The sequence below is a fragment of the Aquarana catesbeiana genome, linkage group LG08 (assembly GCF_042186555.1).
Source record: "Aquarana catesbeiana isolate 2022-GZ linkage group LG08, ASM4218655v1, whole genome shotgun sequence".
Classification (NCBI taxonomy): domain Eukaryota; kingdom Metazoa; phylum Chordata; class Amphibia; order Anura; family Ranidae; genus Aquarana; species Aquarana catesbeiana.
In genome coordinates, this window is record NC_133331.1 from 244562102 (window position 1) to 244584968 (window position 22867).

The window sequence follows — 22867 nt, forward strand, 5'->3', positions numbered from 1 at the left end:
TAGTTAAAACAGAGGGAAGGTGTCAATTAGGGAGAACTGCTATAAAAGGTGTTAGCAGTGCATCTACCCCTATTGCCAGTGGGCAGACACAATCTGTCCAACTTGTTGATGATCTTGGAATTCAGTGGATCCACCTGCAGAGTTCCCCAACACTAGAAGATTGCCAAAAAAGTCTCAGGAAGCAGGGACCGCGTGGTCCCGGCATTAGTTGCTGATAACTGGAACCCCCCCTGTCATTTCTCTATGCTTGGAATATGTACTGGTGACAGAGAAAGCACTTGTTCTGCCCCAGACATAACGTGGTTCACCTTCCTGAGCCGCACAACTCCTGGTGCCACCCTGCTGGTTAATATATGCCACTGTAGAGGCATTGTTGGATTGAATCTACAACTGATTTGTTTAATAATCCAGAGCCAGGTGTACTTGCCAAAAGTTTCAAGATATTGCAGGGCAGTATTCTCTCCTGTCCACTGAACTGTAGTCACCTTCAAACCAACTGGAGAGGACTAGCACTAGTGGTTATTATCTTCCAAACTCCTGTGTAGCACTGCCCCCTTGAGGACTCCTTGGATTTACTGGCTCATCTGCACCTTCATGACCCTGGGAACATTCCAACCCACCTGACACTTTGGGTTCAGACATCTTTGCACCACCTTAAAGTAATAAGACAATCCACTCAATGAGTTTATATTCGATTAACGTTTACTGAATAACTCAAAAAATAATTTCTTGCACAAAGAGGTAATAGATCAACTGAACTTCAGATTAAAACAGTCCTAGTTCAGTAGAAAAATTCCCCTACAATAATACAAATTAGACAATCTGGAGATAACAATGTCTTATATAAACTTACTGTATGTACAATGGAGTACCACTTGAACATGACCTGAAAGGATAAGCAAGCGTTAAAAGCGGTTGTATACCCTTTTTTTAAACTTTTACCTACAGGTAGGGATGAGCTTCGAGTTCGAGTCGAACCCATGTTCAACTCAAACATCGCCTGTTCGATTGTTCGGCGAATTGCGAACGTTATAGGTCGTTTGCGCCAAATTTGAGTGGCGCGTCACGGCCCAAAATTCACTGCGGCATCGCAGTGCATTACTGGCTGATGATTGGCCAAGCATGCACTATGACCCGCATGCTTGGCCAATCACAGCACCGTCTGTACAGAGAGCCATAATTGGCCAAAGCCAGGGTAGCTTTGACCAATTATGGCTCAGGGGGTTTAGTACATGCCCCACACTATATAAAGCCGCCTGCGTGGCGGCCTTGTGTAGTGTGTTGCAGCGGCGGAGGGAAATAGACAGAGAGACAGTGTCATTAGAATTAAGTTAGATAGAGTAGGCAGGCGAGTCAGTTAGCTGCACTTACAGTGTATTGTGTGTGTGTGTGTGTGTGTGTGTGTATATATATATGAAGAAAAAACGTGGATGGATGCTTGATGCAAAAAACTTCTTTACTTGAAAGTTATAATCATACAAACATTGAAAGTGCAGACGTGCAAGCCACTGTACAGTATCGAGCGTGTGTCGCTCTTCATCAGGCTTCTCTGGCTGTGTGTGAAAAGCCTACCCTCATTAGCTTCCCATATCCACATCCAAGAGACCGCCACACATGTGTTACATCAAACAATTAACTTACTAATTACCCACGTTTAGGTGATTAACCCGTGTTCCATAAACATGTCTGGTAAAGACCTAACATTTTTATATACAACAAATATTTACACCTACTGATCTCTTGTCATGTATCATCTTCTACTAACTTTGGTCCAAGAAAGTATATCCTCTCTCATTCCTATGTTGCTCTTATCCATATCTTATTTAAAACAAACATTGCCATATATTGATATAATGTCTCAGATTTCATAATAAGTTCCAGCTGATAGAGATGTAAACTTATTGTCCCAACGGGAGTTCATTCCACTGAATCTGAAAGGAACATAATGTATATAAATCACAAAGGGCTACCCTGTATCCAAATCTTATAGAAACAGGTATAAATCATAATCCTTATTCATCCCATCAGGATGTAAAGACTGTAGTCTATTGATCCACCAAACCTCACCTTTTTTTTTTCCAATTTAAGAATCCTGTCACCCCCTCTTTTATCACGAGGAATTTCTTCCAGTATCATAAAACGTAAATCAGTATCCCTGTGTCCCATCTCAGAAAAGTGACGCGACACAGGGAGACTTGACTGTGGATGTCGGATCATGCTGCGATGTTGTGCAATACGATCCTTTATTTTCTGGGTAGTCTCACCCACGTAAAGGAGATTGCATGGGCACATGAGAATATAGATTACATATGAGGACTGACATGTGTAGAAGCCATTCACTATTATCCTATTCCTAGTAGTAGGATGAATAAAGTGATTCCCTTTCAGCATTAGGTTACATTGGATACAATTCAAACACGGATAGCACCCCTTCATTTTCTTACCAAGAAAAGGATGTTTTTTTCTCTTCCTGGGTATCAGGTCTAAATTCAGATCGTACCAAAGAATCGCGCAGTTTTATTGCGTCGATAAGCTTTCATAGGGGTTTGCTGGAACTCTTCTATCTGTGGGTATGATCGTCTCAAAATTGGCCAATGTTTCCTCAATATATTAAAGATTTTATCACCGTAACTGTTAAATTGAAAAACAAATGGAATCCTAGGTTTGTCAGGTCGATATTTTTTATAATTACACGTGCTAGTTGGCTTCAGGATCTTTTTTAGTTCCTGTCTGATCAAATCCTCCGGATAGCCTCGTTCTTTAAACTTGCAACACATTTCATCCAATCTGCTGTCTCTTATTGTAGTATCACTCACAATCCGCATTACTCTAAAAAGTTGACTTCTAATGATGGAACTAAATACATGAGGGGGATGATAACTATCAAACCTTAATAATTGATTCCTATCTGTGGGTTTAGTATATATATCTGTTTCAATCCGTCCCTGTTTGATATAAGCTCGTACGTCCAAAAGAGAAACCGAGGACCCACCAATTTGCATTTTAAATTGAATATTGGGTGAAAAACTGTTAATCATTTCATCAAAAGTTCTAAGTGATTCAATGTTGCCCCGCCATATAGCAAAAATGTCATCTATATAGCGCTACCAGGTGGCGTAATGCTCCCGAAAACTTTCATTGACAAAAATATATTTTTGTTCAAAATCATGCATGAATGAACATGCATATGGCGGGGCAACATTGGAGCCCATAGCAACTCCGGTCAACTGCACATAGTACTGATCCCTGAAAAGAAAATAGTTATTACGCAAAACCACATTAAATAATTTTTCAAAAAAAGAAATCTGGGCTTCTGAGTACTCGTGACAGTCTCTGATCAAATTGATCGCTGCCTCAATACCCGCTTCATGCGGGATGGATGTATATAAGCTTGTCACATCCCAAGTGACAAGAATATATTCATTGCCAGAGTCCTTAATATAGGATGGGGTATTTCTCACCAAAGGTGATAGTACTTTATCTAACAATTTGGCTGTAGGGACAAAAATAGAATCTCTCCCCGATACAATCGGGCGCCCTGGTGGAAAATGTCTGTCCTTGTGGATCTTCGGTAATACATATAAAACAGGGATACGGGTATGTGATGGTAGCAAAAATTCATATAGGTCTTGTGAGATTAACCCTTCCTTGACCGCTGGTTTCACACTGCTTTCTAGGACCTTTCTAATACTCCATGTGGGGTCAGCGTGTAGGAGTTTATATACCGTGCGATCGTCCAATTGATGCTTGATCTCATTCTCATATGCCTGGGGGTCCATAATCACCACTGAACCCCCCTTATCAGCAGGTTTGCAAACAATGTCATTTCGTTTAGTTAGTTCCCGTAAAGCTATTCTTTCTTGAGGGGAAAGATTATTAGTGTACATGATCTTTAAAGTCCACTTGTTGTATCAAATGTTTTACATCACGGGTCACCTCCTGCACAAACATTTCGACTGGTACATAAGTGGTAGGGGGAACAGATTTGGAGTTCATTGTTAACCCCAATGCTTTACTATTCAATCTCCCTTCAGTTATTTCATTCCGGGTAAACGGTTTATGAAGGAAGTGTACCTTCCATCTGATACTGCGAAATAGACGGTATAAATCTTGATCTAACTGAAAAGGGTCTAGGTGACTTTTCAGACAAAACGATAAACCACGGTTAAACAACCCTACCTCCTCCGATGATAAGACCCGTCTGGAGATATGATCACGATTGCCTTGTGTGTTGCGGTGTCCGTCTCGACTTCCATCTCTGTTGCATCGGGACCTGGTTTGCATCCGAGTAGTAGATAACTCGCTCTGATCTGCTTGTAAAAAATTAGATGAGGAATCGGTGTCTGTACTAGCTGAAGAATTATCAGACATCTCTCTCCTATGATTTCCATACTCCATCCGACCTCGTCGATTGTAGGGACGTGGCCATCTGTATACTTGATTCCTTTCATAATGTTCGATGTCCCGATCGAATTTATTGCGCTTTCTGGTCTCCAATTCAAGCCGATATTTATTTATGTTTTCATCGGCCAACTCTTTACATCTATTGAACTCATCAGTGGTCATTGCCGTTCGCAAATCAAGCTTAATTTTAGTGAGTTGTTCCGATAGTGAGGCCAGTTCTTTATGAATAAATGAAATGGTCAGAGTCATTAGATCAAATGAGCATTTGTTCAGGATTTGCATGAATTTTTTTTTAAATTCATACATTATGTTCCTTTCAGATTCAGTGGAATGAACTCCCGTTGGGACAATAAGTTTACATCTCTATCAGCTGGAACTTATTATGAAATCTGAGACATTATATCAATATATGGCAATGTTTGTTTTAAATAAGATATGGATAAGAGCAACATAGGAATGAGAGAGGATATACTTTCTTGGACCAAAGTTAGTAGAAGATGATACATGACAAAAGATCAGTAGGTGTAAATATTTTTATGTAAATATTTGTTGTATATAAAAATGTTAGGTCTTTACCAGACATGTTTATGGAATACAAGTTAATCACCTAAACGTGGGTAATTAGTAAGTTAATTGTTTGATGTAACACATGTGTGGCGGTCTCTTGGATGTGGATATGGGAAGCTAATGAGGGTAGGCTTTTCACACACAGCCAGAGAAGCCTGATGAAGAGCGACATACGCTCGATACTGTACAGTGGCTTGCATGTCTGCACTTTCAATGTTTGTATGATTATAACTTTCAAGTAAAGAAGTTTTTTGCATCAAGCATCCATCCACGTTTTTTCTTCCTAATTTATGGTGGAAATTTGGGAGTCCACCCTGATGGTGCTGTGATCGAATCAAGGATTAAAGAAAAAAAGGTAACCCACCTGAAGTTTATAATTATATATATATATATATATATATATATATATATATATATATATATATATATATACACATATACACACACACACATACACATACACACACACACTGTATTCAGTTTAGCTAGATCCGCTCCTGTTATTCTCTTCCTAATATACTGACAGGCAGGCGTTTTTACAGTATTTACAGTTAGTGTACTGTGTCCTTTGCACAGTGCGCACCTAAAGCTATCTGAAGAAAATTGCTGATGTTCTTCTGATGCTATTACTACCACAGGCAGGCAGCTGCAGTATTTACAGTTAGTGTACTGTGTCCTCTGCACAGTGTGCACCTAAAGCTACCTGAAGACAATTGCTGGTGTTCTGATCCTATTAATACCACAGGCAGGCAGCTGCAGTATTTACAGTTAGTGTACTGCGTCCTCTGCGCAGTGTGCACCTAAAGCTATTTGAAGACAATTGCTGTTCTTCTGATCCTATTAATACCACAGGCAGGCAGCTGCAGTATTTACAGTTAGTGTACTGTGTCCTTTGCACAGTGCGCACCTAAAGCTATCTGAAGAAAATTGCTGATGTTCTTCTGATCCTATTACTACCACAGGCAGGCAGCTGCAGTATTTACAGTTAGTGTACTGTGTCCTCTGCACAGTGTGCACCTAAAGCTACCTGAAGACAATTGCTGGTGTTCTGATCCTATTAATACCACAGGCAGGCAGCTGCAGTATTTACAGTTAGTGTACTGCGTCCTCTGCGCAGTGTGCACCTAAAGCTATTTGAAGACAATTGCTGTTCTTCTGATCCTATTAATACCACAGGCAGGCAGCTGCAGTATTTACAGTTAGTGTACTGTGTCCTTTGCACAGTGCGCACCTAAAGCTATCTGAAGAAAATTGCTGATGTTCTTCTGATCCTATTACTACCACAGGCAGGCAGCTGCAGTATTTACAGTTAGTGTACTGTGTCCTCTGCACCTAAAGCTACCTGAAGACAATTGCTGGTGTTCTGATCCTATTAATACCACAGGCAGGCAGCTGCAGTATTTACAGTTAGTGTACTGTGTCCTCTGCACAGTGTACACCTAAAGCTACCTGAAGACAATTGCTGGTGTTCTGATCCTATTAATACCACAGGCAGGCAGCTGCAGTATTTACAGTTAGTGTAGTGTGTCCTCTGCACAGTGTGCACCTAAAGCTACCTGAAGTCAATTGCTGTTGTTCTGATCCTATTAATACCACAGGCAGGCAGCTGCAGTATTTACAGTTAGTGTACTGTGTCCTCTGCACAGTGTGCACCTAAAGCTACCTGAAGACAATTGCTGTTGTTCTGATCCTATTAATACCACAGGCAGGCAGCTGCAGTATTTACAGTTAGTGTACTGTGTCCTCTGCACAGTGTGCACCAAAAGCTACCTGAAGACAATTGCTGGTGTTCTCATACTAATAATACTACAGGCAGGCAGTTGATTCTGCTAGCCGCAGTATAATCAGTATATATACATCCCAGCTTTGTGCAGCTACATCTCACTGCAGGCCATTAGTATGTCTGGAAGGCCAACAAGGAGAGGCAGACAGTCACAAGCCAATAAAAGAGGGCAAGCAGGCTCTGTGTCTAGAGGCAACAGTGCTGGTCGTTGGACACGGTGCATCCTCATCAGCACATGGCCGTGGGACACGCTTGTCCTTTTTTTTCAGCAACTGGCAGTGTTGAGCTGCAACATGCCGAAGACTTGGTAGAGTGGATGACCAAGCCATCCTCATCCTCCTCATCCTCTCTCACCCAGGCTCAGGGTACTTTGTCTGGCAGAGCAGCTGCCAACGCGGCCTCTTCCCTCGGCTCAATGGCATCAGTCACTCCTTCCCTAGCCCCACGATGTCCTCCCGAGGAGTCCCCCGAACTGTTTGACCACAGTGTTGGGTATATGCTCCAGGAGGATTCCCAGCATTTTGAAGGCTTCCGATGATGGTACCCAGCTAGAGGAAGGCAGTAACATGAGCCCAGAGAGAGGGGGTGCCCAAGAAGGACAGCAATCTGGCAGTCATGTTCCCCCAGCTGCAGCATACTGCCAGCTTTGCTCCAGTGATGAGGAGGGAGGGGATAATGAGGGAGTCACTGACTCCACGTGGGTGCCTGATAGGCGAGAGGAGGAGGCACATCTCCAATGGGGCAGGATGTCCTCCAGGGGTCAGTTTAAGGGCAGCACACCGACTGCATCACACCGCAGAGCTCCGCATGTGCAGGGCGCTGCTGTCTCTGCGCGTTATTCCAAAAGTTCTTTGGTGTGGGCCTTTTTGAGACGAGTGCATCAGATCGCACCACTGCTATTTGCAACATATGTCTCAAGCGTATCTTGCGTGGCCAAAACATCACCCGCTTGGGCACCACATGCTTGACCAGACATATGTCGACCTGCCATGCAGTTCGTTGGCAAGCGTACCTAAAAGACCCACACCAAAGAACAAAGCGGACCTCTCCTTGTTCCATATCAGCTGGGCTCTCCAACCCCACTATACCTTCAGTCCTCTCTGAAACTGACCCATGTGCCCTGTTTGGCAGGCGTCCTTAACTTAGTGGTGCAGCGGTTCTTGGGCAGATACCCGGGCTTACAGGATGTCCTGAGGCAGGCCAGGAAAGTCTGTGTGCATTTCCACAGGTCATATAATGCCAGTGCTCAGCTGGCTGACAGCCAAAAGGAATTTAACCTGCCCAAGAACCGCCTAATCTGTGACATGCCCACCAGGTGGAACTCGATGTTGGCCATGCTGCAGTGGCTGCACACGCAGCAGAGGGCCATCAATGAGTACCTGAAAGTTCCCCAGGGGGGCATTTAAGCGGTATAATAATGTATGGATCATATAAGAGTATATTAAAATCATTTATTAGTACAAACAGTAACATACAGACTAATCATCAATTGTGCAGAAGAATATGTACTCTGGTTACAGGCATGTCTCAAAGAGTGTTATAGCTAGGTATGGAAAATACAGTACATTTCAGATATTAAATCGTTTGCATCGTGTGGCTCCCTCGGCGTTCTTGTGAGCCAAGGCTCCGGCCATTGCCGTCTCCACTGTCATAATCACCTGACGTCACGGCGCCGCACACACATGGGGCCGCAGCCTCCGGTGCGCGCCGCGTCATTGAACGTCCAGTGGAGATCAAAGAACGCCGCTGGCACGGTGATGCTCCCTCTGGTGGACGAGATGTTGAAAGTCCTACCATGTATGAGAGCATATAAAGAGGGAGGACATCTGGATATATAGGTGGGGATGAGCCTATTGGGGATGATAATTACTATTAAATAAATATAAATACTCAACCATTTATTGGAATATATTCCAGGTGCATTCCATCCCCTCCCCCTCCATTGTTTCAATTACGTGTGACTCCTTGCAAGCCTCCTGGTGTTGGCACCCGTCTGGAGGGGTGGGAATTGACCAATGAGGACCCCTGAATTTGTGTTTCTACTTAGGAATCTCTGGTTATGTGGCACTTTTTTGGAATCCATTTTTTAAGTGGTAACTATATTAACAGACCATTTTTATACATAGATGCTAGTGCGCTATAAAGTGTTGGAATAATAAAATCTTTTCTTTGATGTATTTCACTAGAATACAAATCCCCTGAAGAAGACTGTATCATTGGTCGAAACGCGTTGGGGTATTCATGTGGATATCAATAAATTTTTAATATCTGAAATGTACTGTATTTTCCATACCTAGCTATAACACTCTTTGAGACATGCCTGTAACCAGAGTACATGTTCTTCTGCAAAATTGATGATTAGTCTGTATGTTACTGTTTGTACTAATAAATGATTTTAATATACTCTAATTATATGATCCATACATTATTATGCCGCTTAAAAGCCCCCCTGGGGAACTTTCAAATCCTTTCTTTATAATTTACTGGGGTGTGCGGCTGACTCCAATTCATGTGTGTTTCCTCTACTGTGATCAATGAGTACCTATGCGACTATGGCACCAGGACATGGTCAGGGGAGCTTTTTTTTCCCCCACGCCAGTTGGCTATGATTAGGGATGCATGCACTGTCCTGTCACCATTTGAGGAGGCCACGAGCATGGTGACAGTGCATGCATCAGTGACACTGTCCCTCTTGTCCACCTGTTGAAACACACGCTGCGTGGAATAATGAACAGGGCACTTGAGGCAGAACAGAGGGAGGAAGAGGAGGACTTCCTTACCTCTCAAGGCCCCCTTTATCCAGACAGTGTTCCTACATGCCTGCCGATCACACAGGAAGAGGACGAGGAGGATGATCGTGTCAGCATGGAGGTGAAGCCTGGCACTCAGCATCAGCAGCAGTCTTCAAGGGATCATTTACAGTCTGAAGAAACCCATGGACTTGTACGTGGCTGGGAGGAGGTGGCTGCGGATCATGTCGTCCTTAGTGACCCAGAGGACTCTGGATTGAATGCCTCAGCAAACCTACGTTGCATGGCCTCCCTGATCCTGCAAAGCCTGCGGAAGGATCCTCGTATTCGTGGTATCAAGGGGAGGGATCATTACTGGCTGGCAACCCTCCTTGATCCACGTTACAAGGGTAAGGTTGCGGACCTTATCTAGCCATCGCAGAGGGAGCAGAGGATGAAACATCTTTGGGAGGCCTTGCAGAAAGGTTTGTGCAACGCGTTTTCAGAGCCTGGGAGGTTACAATTTCCTGGTCATCCTGGACAACGTGTTGCTGAGGCTTCGGTCAGTCACAGAAGGAGCGGTGGAGAAGGTGGCCATCTGACCGATGCGTTCAGATAATTTTTTAGTCCGCAGCCCCAAGGTATGATCGGATCCAGCAACCATCGCCAGCGTCTGATTCACATGGTGCAGGAATACCTAGGGGTGAGATCAGACTTGGACACCTTTCCCACCGAAAATCCTCTGGGTTACTGGGTCTTGGGGATGAATCACTGGCCAGAGCTTGCACAGTATGCAATTGAGCTACTGGCCTGTCCTGCATCCAGCGTTCTTTATGAATGCACATTCAGTGCTGCTGGAGGCTTTGTAACTGATCACAGGGTGCGCCTGTCCACCGAATCTGTCGATCAGCTGACCTTCATAAAAATGAATCAGTCTTGGATCACCAGCTACCAAGCACCTGATGCTGATGTAACCGAATAATTTTTTTTTTTAATGTGAGATCCCTTCAGGACTGCCTATACTGATGCTGAGTGACAATCCTCTTCCTCCTCAATTTTCATGCTGATAGCTTGTAAGAACATTTTTGGTTCTGGGCACCACCACCAGTGGCTAAGGCCCAATTTTTCTGCCCCTGTTTAACAGGGGCGTGTAATTACAATTTTTGATGCAATACTTTACAGCAGGGCTCATTCCTGCACTCCAACTATAGCATCTGTGAGGGGTTGCAGTGTTGTGGCACCAGTGCCTAAGGCCCAATTTTTCTGCCCCTGTTCAACAGGGACATCTAATTACAATTCTTGATCTAATATTTCACAGCTGGGCCCATTCCTGCGCCCACCAAGAGTAACTGTGAGGGCTTACAGTGTTGTGGCAACACCACCACCAAAGGCCCAATTTTTCTGACCCTGTTCAACAGGTGCATGTAATTACAATTCTTGATATAATATTTCACAGCAGAGCCTGTTCCAGCGCCCACCAAGAGTAACTGTGAGGACTTACATTGTTGTGGCACCAGCACCAGCACCACCACCAAAGGCCCAATTTTTCTACCACTGTTCAACAATGGCATGTAATTACAATTTTTGATCTAATATTTCACAGCAGGGCCCATTCCTGTGCCCACCAAGAGTAACTGTGAGGGCTTACAGTGTTGTGGCAACACCAACACCTAAGGCCCCAATTTCTGCAGAGTATATAGGGCAGGCCCCTACTTTCAAACATCCAACTTACAAACGACTCCTACTTGCAAATGGAAGGAGACAACAGGAAGTGAGATGAAATATACCCCCTAGGAAGGGAAATTCTCTCCTGTAAGAGTTAATATGGGAAAAACGTGTCCCCCCTCCACTGATGCTTTATCACCAATCCTTGTTTCACTAAAAACCCCAAATTTTCAAAAAACATTTGTCATTGGGACAGAAAGTGAGGTGAAATCTTCTGAAGAGGTGCACAGACAGCAAAACAAATGTTACAGGGGTGATAACCCTTCCCCATGTTTTCCAAAAAGCTTAAAAATAGATTTTTTGGCTGGAGCTACACTTTAAAAATGTACCAGTTCAAAATTACAAACAGATTCTACTTAACAACAAACCTACAGTCCCTGTCTTGTTTGCACCGCCTGTATACTGCTGTTCAGAGTATATAGGGCCTTTTTTTAAATTTTGGTGCGGGGTTCCCCTTAATATCTATACACGATCCAAAGGGCCTGGTAATGGATGGAGTGGGGGGGGGGGTTACCCATGCTGTTTGAGTCACTGATTTTCATCCATATTGCCAGGACCCGACATTACATTAAAGCCGCAAGCAGTTTTAAATGACTTTTATTCCTTTACAAATGTCATTTTGTGCAGGGTCACGGGAAACACTCGCCACTTTACAGGCATACTATAGACACCCCCCCACGTATGATATTTAAAGGAATATTTCACTTTTTCTTTTTTCACTTTAAGTATCATTAAAATCACTGCTCCCGAAAAACGGCCGTATTTAAAACTTTTTTTTGTATTGATACATGTCCCCTGGGGCAGGACCCGGGTCCCCAAACCCTTTTTAGGACAATAACTTGCATATTAGCCTTTAAATTTAGCACTTTTGATTTCGAACGTTCAAGTGCCATAGACTTTAACGGGGTTCTAAAGTTAGCGCGAACTTTCGGTCCGTTCGTAGGTTCTGGTGCGAACCGAACCGGGGGGTGTTCGGCTCATCCCTACCTACAGCTAAGCCTATAATAAGGCTTACCCGTAGGTAGAATTAATATCTCCTAAACCTGTATGGTTTAGGAGATATTTACTTTGCATGCAGCCGCTGACGTCAGCGTTCGCATGCGCTGTGAAGGCCCGGCTGAAGGTCCGGCAGAGGCTGCCAGACCTTGCCGGGAAAAAGACTCCCACGCGCATGCGCAGGAGTGACGTAATCGCGGCTCCGGCCACTTACAGCGCCAGAGCCGCGATACCCAGAAGAAATGCTGAGGGAACATGTCAGCTCCCTCGGCGTGGACCGGGATCAGATGTGGAGGCCTCATTCTAAGGTGAGTATTTCATAATGAGCTAGTATGCAGGATTTCTTATTTTGAAAAAAAAAAAAAAAAGGTGCGGGTATACAAGCTTTAAGACATTAATTCTAGTAAGACTTCTAAAGGGGATACCCAGGCCGGCCTATTCAACTTTAATCCTAATGAGAGATCAATTGAACAAGAACAGTATGTGGGCCCTTTAAGTAGTAATGACAGCAACATCTCCGTTGCTGGCCTGATAGTCTTCGCTAACAGTTGGAGCTTGTTAACTATATCCAATAAGGTGCAGTAACAAGGCAATATATTTCTTGTAAAAGTTGATGCAATGTATATGTACAATGTTCAACTAGAGATGCAGTAAAGTGTTTCCCCAGGGTAAAGTGGTCTGTGCACAGTGTCTCATTGAAACAGTAAAGAAAGGTTTGTAAAAATGGGCAATGGCCCTCTCACCAGCGACCAAGCCGATTCATTGCCTTCTGAACAGCGATTCCTGAAGAGGCGTCTTTGCAGTGGTTCCACTAGCGATGAACATCCGATGAACAGCACAAAGTGCGGGTTGTCAGTTTATCAGGGTGATGCTGGATAGGTGTCTGATAATCAGCAAGCAGGAATGGGCCCTTCGCGGCCGCTTTAGAATGCCGTAAGCTGCGTGGTAGGCTGCGACCTCATACTCTCAGAGGTCCGTCACACGCCAAGCCCAGGATGAAGAGAGCATAGCGGAAGAGGCCCATACCAGTAAACCTTTAAAAGTCAACAGGGAGTCAGCAGCGCCCTGCACCTGTGGAGGGCTGCAGTGTGATGCAATAAGGTGGCTGCCCTTAAGCTGCCCCCTAGAGGAAATCCTGCCTTATTGGAGTTGTGCCTCTTCCTCACTTTCCTCCTCTCTTCTCTCAGGCACCCAAGTACAGTCAGTGATCTCATCATCCCCTCCCTCATCATCACAGGAGCAAACTTGGCATTATGCTGCAGCTGGGGGAACATGACTGCCAGTTTCTTGTCCTGCTGTGGCACCCCCTCTCTCTAGGCTCACGGTACTCCCTTCCTCAACCCAACATCGGAGCCTTCAAATTGCTGCGCATCCTCTAGCAGCATGTAACTGACAAGGTGGTTGAATAATTCTGGGGACTCCTCCGTGCATTATGGTGGGGCTAAGGAAGGAGTTAACTGTAGACAAGGAGCCAATGGAATAGGCCGCCTTGGCAGCTGTGTTGGAAAGCAAACTACTATGAGCCTGGGTGACAGAGGATGAGGAGGATGAGGACGGCTTTGTTATCCACTCCACCAACTCTTCTGCATGTTGTGGCTTAATATCACGGCCACCTGCAGAGGATGCACCATGTCCATGACCACCATTGTTGACTGTAGACACAGAGGCTGCTTGCCCTCTTTTAGTGGCCTGTGAGCGTCTGCCTCTCCTTGGTGGCCTTCTGGATACGATGGGGATTTTTTCTTCAAAGCACACTACATTGTATTATATACTGTGTACACTGCCTGTACTGTATTAGAAACTGTACACCATCTGCACTGTATTGTATACTGTGTACACAACCTGAAGTGTATTAGAAACTGTACACACTGTATTATATACTATGTACACCGCCTGAAGTGTATTTGAAACTGTACACCACCGAATTCACTGTATATATAGGCTACACTGAATGAAGAGTATATATACACACTAGACTAGATTACAGATACCTATCGCCCTGGTACAGGGGACAGCCTGCAGGCATGGTACAGGAGACAGCCAGAGACTGCAGGCATGGTACAGGAGACAGCCAGAGACTGCAGGCATGGTACAGGAGACAGCCAGAGACTGCAGGCATGGTACAGGAGACAGCCAGAGACTGCAGGCATGGTACAGGAGACAGCCAGAGACTGCAGGCATGGTACAGGGGACAGCCAGAGACTGCAGGCATGGTACAGGGGACAGCCAGAGACTGCAGGCATGGTACAGGGGACAGCCAGAGACTGCAGGCATGGTACAGGGGACAGCCAGAGACTGCGGGCATGGTACAGGGGACAGCCAGAGACTGCAGGCATGGTACAGGAGACAGCCAGAGACTGCAAGTATGGTATAGGAGAAAGCCAGAGACTGCAGGCATGGTATAGGAGACAGCCAGAGACTGCAGGCATGGTACAGGAGACAGTCAGACTGCAGGCATGGTACAGGAGACAGTCAGACTGCAGGCATGGTACAGGTGACAGTCAGGGACCTCAGTCATGGTACAGGAGACAGCCAGGGACTTCAGTCATGGTACAGGTGACAGCCAGGGACCTCAGTCATGGTACAGGAGACAGCCAGGGACCTAAGTCTTGGTACAGGAGACAGCCAGGGACCTAAGTCTTGGTACAGGAGACAGCCAGGGACCTCAGTCATGGTACAGGAGACAGCCAGGGACCGCAGGCATGGTACAGGAGACAGCCAGAGACTGCAGGCATGGTACAGGAGACAGCCAGAGACTGCAGGCATGGTACAGGAGACAGCCAGGGAGGTCTGGAGGGATCACATCAGGGGCTAGTCACAATGCTTTAATGAGCCCAATTTCTCACTGTGCCACATGAAAAGGAGATGTAATCCCATTTGTCAGCTAACAGCTCCTCTATGCTAAGCTGTATTAACTCAGCAGACTTAGCATAGAGGTGCCTGTAAATGAATCCACGATGTGCTGCTAGTTGAGCTTACCTCCAGGAAGTTCACATTCCCGCTGCTCAGCTGCTCACACCTCCCGCTTCCAGGCTGGCGCGATCTCGGGGGGCAGGCACATCCCCTGTCCCTCCCACCCAAGCAGCAGAAGCCAGGAGGCTCCCACCTACTCAAGCAGCAGCTTGCAGGAGAGAGAGGCTGGAAAACTGCTGGGGGAGGTACAGGGGGCAGAGTGTCCAGTCCCGATGCATCTGGGCAGTAATTCCTAATGCTGAGAGAGGCTGTATGTCGTCCTGACCGCCGCCCTGAATTCACGGGGCACACTCAGCCTCAGAGTCAGTAATATTTTCTCGGGGGGAGCAATTTGCCCGTTGCCCCCCCCCCCCCTTGGATCTGCCCTGCCCCTGGACGTCACTTCCGGTATCGGTTTCCGGTATCGGAGCATTAGTGTATTAGAAACTGTACATACTGTATTATATACTGTTTACACCGCCTGCACTGTATTAGAAACTGTACACCGGCTGCACTGTATTATATACTGTGTACACCGCCTGAAGTGTATAAGAAACTGTACACACTGTATTATATACTGTGTACACCGCCTGCACTGTATTAGAAACTGTACACCGGTTGCACTGTATTATATACTGTGTACACCGCATGAAGTGTATAAGAAACTGTATACACTGTATTATATACTGTGTACACTGCCTGAAGTGTATTAGAAACTATACACCGACTGTACTGTATTGTATACTGTGTACACCACCTCAAGTGTATTAGAAACTGTACACACTATATTATATACTGTGTACGCTGCCTGAAGTGTATTAGAAACTTTACACCACCGAATGCACTGTATGTATAGGCTACACTGAATGCAGAATATATATATATATATATATATATATATATATATATACATACATATACACACACACACACACACACACACACATTAGACAGTATATATATATATATATATATATATATATATATATATATATATATATATATATATATATATATATCTCTATAATATCTCACAGAAGTGAGTGCACCCCTCACATTTTTGTAAATATTAAAGTAGAGAGAGTGCAGCTTGTATAACAGTGTCAATTTGCTGTCCCCTCAAAATAACTCAACACGCAGCCATTAATGTCTAACCGCTGGCAACAAAAATGAGTACACCCCTAAGTGAAAGTATTCGAGTTGGGCCCAAAATGCCAATACTTTGTGTGGCCACCATTATTTTCCAGCACTGCCTTAACCCTCTTGGGCATGGAGTTCACCAGAGCTTCACAGGTTGCCACTGGAGTCCTCTTCCACTCCTCCAGGGCCGATCCTGGCCAGGGTGCACGGGGTGCAGTGCACCCGGGCGCCACAGAGGTGGGGCGCTGAAGTGCCAGAGTGCTCCCCTTCCTCCTCCTCCTCTCCTTGTCCATAGGCGACTCTTTCCGCCGGTCACCACCGCCGCCCCTGTGTTTCTTGCCGAAACCCATCCCCCCTCCCTCCCTCCTGTCAGAGGAGTAGAGCGGAATCATAAAACAAATAAGTGCAGTGCAAAAAGAAACTCATAAATAAATTATATAAAAGTCCATATGATCAGAGCTAATAAATGTATATTATATGAAAGTCCATATGATCAGAACTGTAATTTAATTCCTCTTGGTAAACACAGGCCAATCACTTTTCATATTGCAATAGATGTGGTAAGTAAAATCATGAGAATGCGCTTACCAGACCAGGTGGACCCCTTAATTACAGGGGGTCAATGAAACGTAAATGAACCAATGGCAAACTGCTCCGCTAAATTTCATCTGCAGGAAACAATCATCCGATATCCTGGGAAGATCCGTACCAGACAGGGAGATCCGTAACTCAGTTTTATAAGCCAGGCCGACGCCTGTGTTCAGCCTTTCTCCTAATATCATCAAGGCAGACAGTGTATAGTTTGCTTGGAGCCTGCAAGCGGGATTGTCCGGAGAGGAGAAGTCAGAGAAGGAGAAACGAGTGTGGCAGAACCAGCCGGACCAGTGCACTGAATAAATGCATTGATGTCAAACACGGGAAGCGTAGGATTCAAGGCAAAGAGCTTGGTTTGACTGGAGATTTTCAGTGTATATTGTGAAAGTGAAATGATATGAAACCTGGCTCATAAAACTGTCTGATAAGGATCTTCCCAGGATATCGGATGATTGTTTTTTGATTGTTTGTTTCTTTTTGCGCTGCACTTATTTGTTTTACGATTGTTAATGAGGTTGGTGTTATCCTTTAGTGTTCAGCTTGCATCCGTCATTTAGTATAGTTTGTGCTGATTGTCCTCTGTTTTTTAGAGTAGAGCGGAATCAGCCGGAGATCGGAGCGGCTGTGTCTCTGTGTGCAGAGTGACGTCACGGGGGGGGTCCATGCCCGACGCGTTCCAGTTCTCCTCCTCCTGTGCGTAACTCCTGCCCAAGCCTGACACGCTCTGTTCTCCACCCGGGCGGCACGGCTGCACACTTTTCTCTCCAGCTGCCGCCTGGGTGTTTTTTAATTAGCTTAATGGAGGGGTGGGGGTGGTCTGTACTAATGGAGGGGGGGTTTTGTCCTGGGGAGTCTATAGTAATGGAGGGGGGGGTTGTCCTGGGGGGTCTATACTAATGGAGGGGGGTCTGTACTAATAGAGGGGGTGGTTCTGTACTAATGGAGGGGGTGGTTCTGTACTAATGGAGGGGGGGTGGTTTGTCCTGAGGGGGGTCTGTACTAATGGAGGGGGGTGGTTTGTCCTGAGGGGGGTCTGTCCTGAGGGGGGTCTGTACTAATGGAGGAGGGGTTGGTTTGTCCTGAGGGGGGTCTATACTGATGGGGGGTCTGTACTAAGGGAGGGGTCTGCACTGACGGAGGGGGGTCTATACTTAGTGGAGGGGGGTCTGTACTGAGGGGCGACTATAGTTGATGGAGGGGGGTCGATACCACGTTTTACCGCACTGGGTGACACCCCTTTCCCTCTCCTCTTCGCGCGCGCTGCTGTACTAGTGAGCAGCGCACTGTTTCTTCCCCCGCCTTCATAATCGCCAGGGAAGAAAAAAAAAAAAGGACCAAAGAAGAGGATTGTGGGACGTGTAGTCCCGAGGACTGGCAGCCCCACTGTAACACGGAAACTGCAGCCCACACAGCATGCTCAGCTGAATGGGAGAGAGAGAGAGAGAGAGAGAGAGCCAGAAGCCTGGGAAAGCTTTCAGGGAAGTACACCCAGGACTCCAGAGGGAGAGAACAGTGCTGAGGGAACACCATCAGAGAGAGAACCCCACTGCCCTGCGCCACCAGAGGGAAAGCCACACAGCCTAGTGCCATCCCTGGCAGAGAAAGGAATGGAGACATTGCCAGAATACAGATCTGGGTGCTACCCAGCGGAGTCGCCACGGGCAATTAAGAGTGAGCAGACTCCTGGTCAGGGGAACCATTGCTGTATCGCTGGGTCAGGTGAGAGGGCCGATCGGCCATTATCTACTAACGTCCATAGGAACTGCAGTCTCTGACCATCTCCTGTTTTATGTCTGCCGTCTCTGACCATCTCTTGTAACATGTCTGCAGTCTCTGACCATCTCCTGTTTTATGTCTGCCGTCTCTGACCATCTCTTGTAACATGTCTGCCGTCTCTGACCATCTCCTGTGCTATGTCTGCCGTCTCTGACCATCTCTTGTAACATGTCTGCCGTCTCTGACCATCTCCTGTAACATGTCTGCAGTCTCTGACCATCTCCTGTAACATGTCTGCAGTCTCTGACCATCTCCTGTGCCATGTCTGCAGTCTCTGGCCATCTCCTGTGCCATGTCTGCAGTCTCTGGCCATCTCCTGTGCTATGTCTGCAGTCTCTGGCCATCTCCTGTGCTATGTCTGCAGTCTCTGGCCATCTCCTGTGCTATGTCTGCAGTCTCTGGCCATCTCCTGTGCTATGTCTGCAGTCTCTGGCCATCTCCTGTGCTATGTCTGCAGTCTCTGGCCATCTCCTGTGCTATTTCTGCAGTCTCTGGCCATCTCCTGTGCTATGTCTGCAGTCTCTGGCCATCTCCTGTGCTATGTCTGCAGTCTCTGGCCATCTCCTGTGCTATGTCTGCAGTCTCTGGCCATCTCCTGTGCTATGTCTGCAGTCTCTGGCCATCTCCTGTGCTATGTCTGCAGTCTCTGGCCATCTCCTGTGCTATGTCTGCAGTCTCTGGCCATCTCCTGTGCTATGTCTGCAGTCTCTGGCCATCTCCTGTGCTATGTCTGCAGTCTCTGGCCATCTCCTGTGCTATGTCTGCAGTCTCTGGCCATCTCCTGTGCTATGTCTGCAGTCTCTGGCCATCTTCTGTGCTATGTCTGCAGTCTCTGGCCATCTCCTGTGCTATGTCTGCAGTCTCTGGCCATCTCCTGTGCCATGTCTGCAGTCTCTGGCCATCTCCTGTGCCATGTCTGCAGTCTCTGGCCATCTCCTGTGCTATGTCTGCAGTCTCTGGCCATCTCCTGTGCTATGTCTGCAGTCTCTGGCCATCTCCTGTGCTATGTCTGCAGTCTCTGGCCATCTCCTGTGCTATGTCTGCAGTCTCTGGCCATCTCCTGTGCTATGTCTGCAGTCTCTGGCCATCTCCTGTGCTATGTCTGCAGTCTCTGGCCATCTCCTGTGCTATGTCTGCAGTCTCTGGCCATCTCCTGTGCTATGTCTGCAGTCTCTGGCCATCTCCTGTGCTATGTCTGCAGTCTCTGGCCATCTCCTGTGCTATGTCTGCCGTCTCTGACCATCTCCTGTGCTATGTCTGCCGTCTCTGACCATCTCCTGTGCTATGTCTGCCGTCTCTGACCATCTCTTGTAACATGTCTGCCGTCTCTGACCATCTCCTGTGCTATGTCTGCCGTCTCTGACCATCTCCTGTGCTATGTCTGCCGTCTCTGACCATCTCCTGTGCTATGTCTGCCGTCTCTGACCATCTCCTGTGCTATGTCTGCAGTCTCTGACCATCTCCTGTGCTATGTCTGCCGTCTCTGACCATCTCCTGTGCTATGTCTGCCGTCTCTGACCATCTCCTGTGCTATGTGTGCCGTCTCTGACCATCTCCTGTGCTATGTGTGCCGTCTCTGACCATCTCCTGTGCTATGTGTGCCGTCTCTGACCATCTCTTGTAACATGTCTGCCGTCTCTGACCATCTCTTGTAACATGTCTGCCGTCTCTGACCATCTCTTGTAACATGTCTGCCGTCTCTGACCATCTCTTGTAACATGTCTGCCGTCTCTGACCATCTCTTGTAACATGTCTGCCGTCTCTGACCATCTCTTGTAACATGTCTGCCGTCTCTGACCATCTCTTGTAACATGTCTGCCGTCTCTGACCATCTCCTGTGCTATGTCTGCCGTCTCTGACCATCTCCTGTGCTATGTCTGCCGTCTCTGACCATCTCCTGTGCTATGTCTGCCGTCTCTGACCATCTCCTGTGCTATGTCTGCCGTCTCTGACCATCTCCTGTGCTATGTCTGCAGTCTCTGACCATCTCCTGTGCTATGTCTGCAGTCTCTGACCATCTCCTGTGCTATGTCTGCAGTCTCTGACCATCTCCTGTGCTATGTCTGCAGTCTCTGGCCATCTCCTGTGCTATGTCTGCAGTCTCTGGCCATCTCCTGTGCTATGTCTGCAGTCTCTGGCCATCTCCTGTGCTATGTCTGCAGTCTCTGGCCATCTCCTGTGCTATGTCTGCAGTCTCTGGCCATCTCCTGTGCTATGTCTGCAGTCTCTGGCCATCTCCTGTGCTATGTCTGCAGTCTCTGGCCATCTCCTGTGCTATGTCTGCAGTCTCTGGCCATCTCCTGTGCTATGTCTGCAGTCTCTGGCCATCTCCTGTGCTATGTCTGCAGTCTCTGGCCATCTCCTGTGCTATGTCTGCAGTCTCTGGCCATCTCCTGTGCTATGTCTGCAGTCTCTGACCATCTGCTGTAGTATGTCTGCAGTCTCTGACCATCTCCTGTATTATATCTCCAGTCTCTGACCATCTCCTGTAATGTCTGCATTCTCTGACCATCTCCTGTAACATGTCTGCAGTCTCTGACCATCTCCTGTAACATGTCTGCAGTCTCTGACCATCTCCTGTAACATGTCTGCAGTCTCTGACCATCTCCTGTAACATGTCTGCAGTCTCTGACCATCTCCTGTAACATGTCTGCAGTCTCTGACCATCTCCTGTACTATGTCTGCTGTCTCTGATCATCTGTATTATGTCTGCAGTCTCTGACCATCTCCTGTATTATATCTCCAGTCTCTGACCATCTCCTGTAGTATGTCTACCGTCTCTGGCCATCTCTTGTATTATGTCTGCAGTCTCTGACCATCTCCGGTAGTATGTCTGCAGTCTCTGACCATCTCCTGTATTATATCTCCAGTCTCTGACCATCTTCTGTATTATATCTCCAGTCTCTGACCATCTTCTGTATTATATCTCCAGTCTTTGACCATCTTCTGTAATATGTCTGCAGTCTCTGACCATCTCTTGTAACATGTCTGCAGTCTCTGACCATCTCCTGTAGTATGTCTGCAGTCTCTGACCATCTCCTGTATTATATCTCCAGTCTCTGACCATCTCCTGTAATATGTCTGCAGTCTCTGACCATCTCCTGTAACATGTCTGCAGTCTCTGACCATCTCCTGTAGTATGTCTGGGGGCTCTTTCTAACAGACTCTCTAACAGAAGCCCTCTCTGTGTGCATCAGAGAGACTCCCCTCCAGGTCTCAGTGTATGCTCTTCCTGTATTTTCTTTATTGTTAAAAGATCATGGGAGGATCCCAGGGTAACAAAGACTTCTTAGGGGAGCATCTCTGTGTTCGAGTCGTTGCCATAGTAACATTTGTAAAGGGGAGGAGTTGGTAAGATGACCACACCCACGTGGGGGCACCAGAAATATTTCTGCACCCAGGCGTCTGTGACCCTAGGATCGGCCCTGCACTCCTCCATGATGACACCATGGAACTGGTAGATATTAGAGACCTTGCGCTCCTCCACCTTCCGTTTGAGGATGCCCCACAGATGCTCAATATGGTTTGGGTCTTGAGACATGCTTGGCCAGTTCATCACCTTTACCCTCAGCTTCTTTAGCAAGGCAGTGGTCGTCTTGGAGGTGTGTTTGGGGTCGTTATGTTGGAATACTGCCCTGCGGCCCAGTCTCTGAAAGGAGGAGATCATGTTCTGCTTCAGTATGTCACAGTACATGTTGGAATTCATGGTTCCCTCAACGAACTGTAGCTCCCCAGTGCCGGCAGCACATATGCAGTCCCAGACCATGACACTCCCACCACCATGTTTGACTGTAGCCAAGACACACTTGTCTTTGTACTCCTTGCCTGGTTGCCACCACACACACTTAACACCATCTGAACCAAATAAGTTTATCTTGGTCTCATCAGACCACATCTTGGTCTCATCCGACCTGGAGGTACTGCAATACCAGGTCGATGCGTGGAGTGGACAGAGCAAGCTCTTCTTCCATCTCCCTGTTCTAAAAATCCATTTCCAAGAGGCTTCCTTCTGGAATGACAGCCATGCAAACCAATTTTATGCAGTGTGCGACGTATGGTGTGAGCACTGACAGGCTGACCCCCCACCCCTTCAACCTCTGCAGCAATGCTGGCAGCACCCATATGTCTATTTCCCAAAGACAACCTCTGGATGTGAAGCTCAGCATGTGCACTTAACTTCTTTGGTCGACCATAGTGAGGC

The 22867-nt window shown here is 46.7% G+C and overlaps 1 pseudogene; it reads right to left on the reverse strand.

Annotated features, from left to right (window-relative positions):
• Positions 1 to 22568: 22568 nt before the first annotated feature.
• LOC141106966 (U2 spliceosomal RNA) lies at positions 22569 to 22660 on the reverse strand (annotated as a pseudogene).
• Between the last annotated feature and the right edge of the window lie 207 nt (positions 22661 to 22867).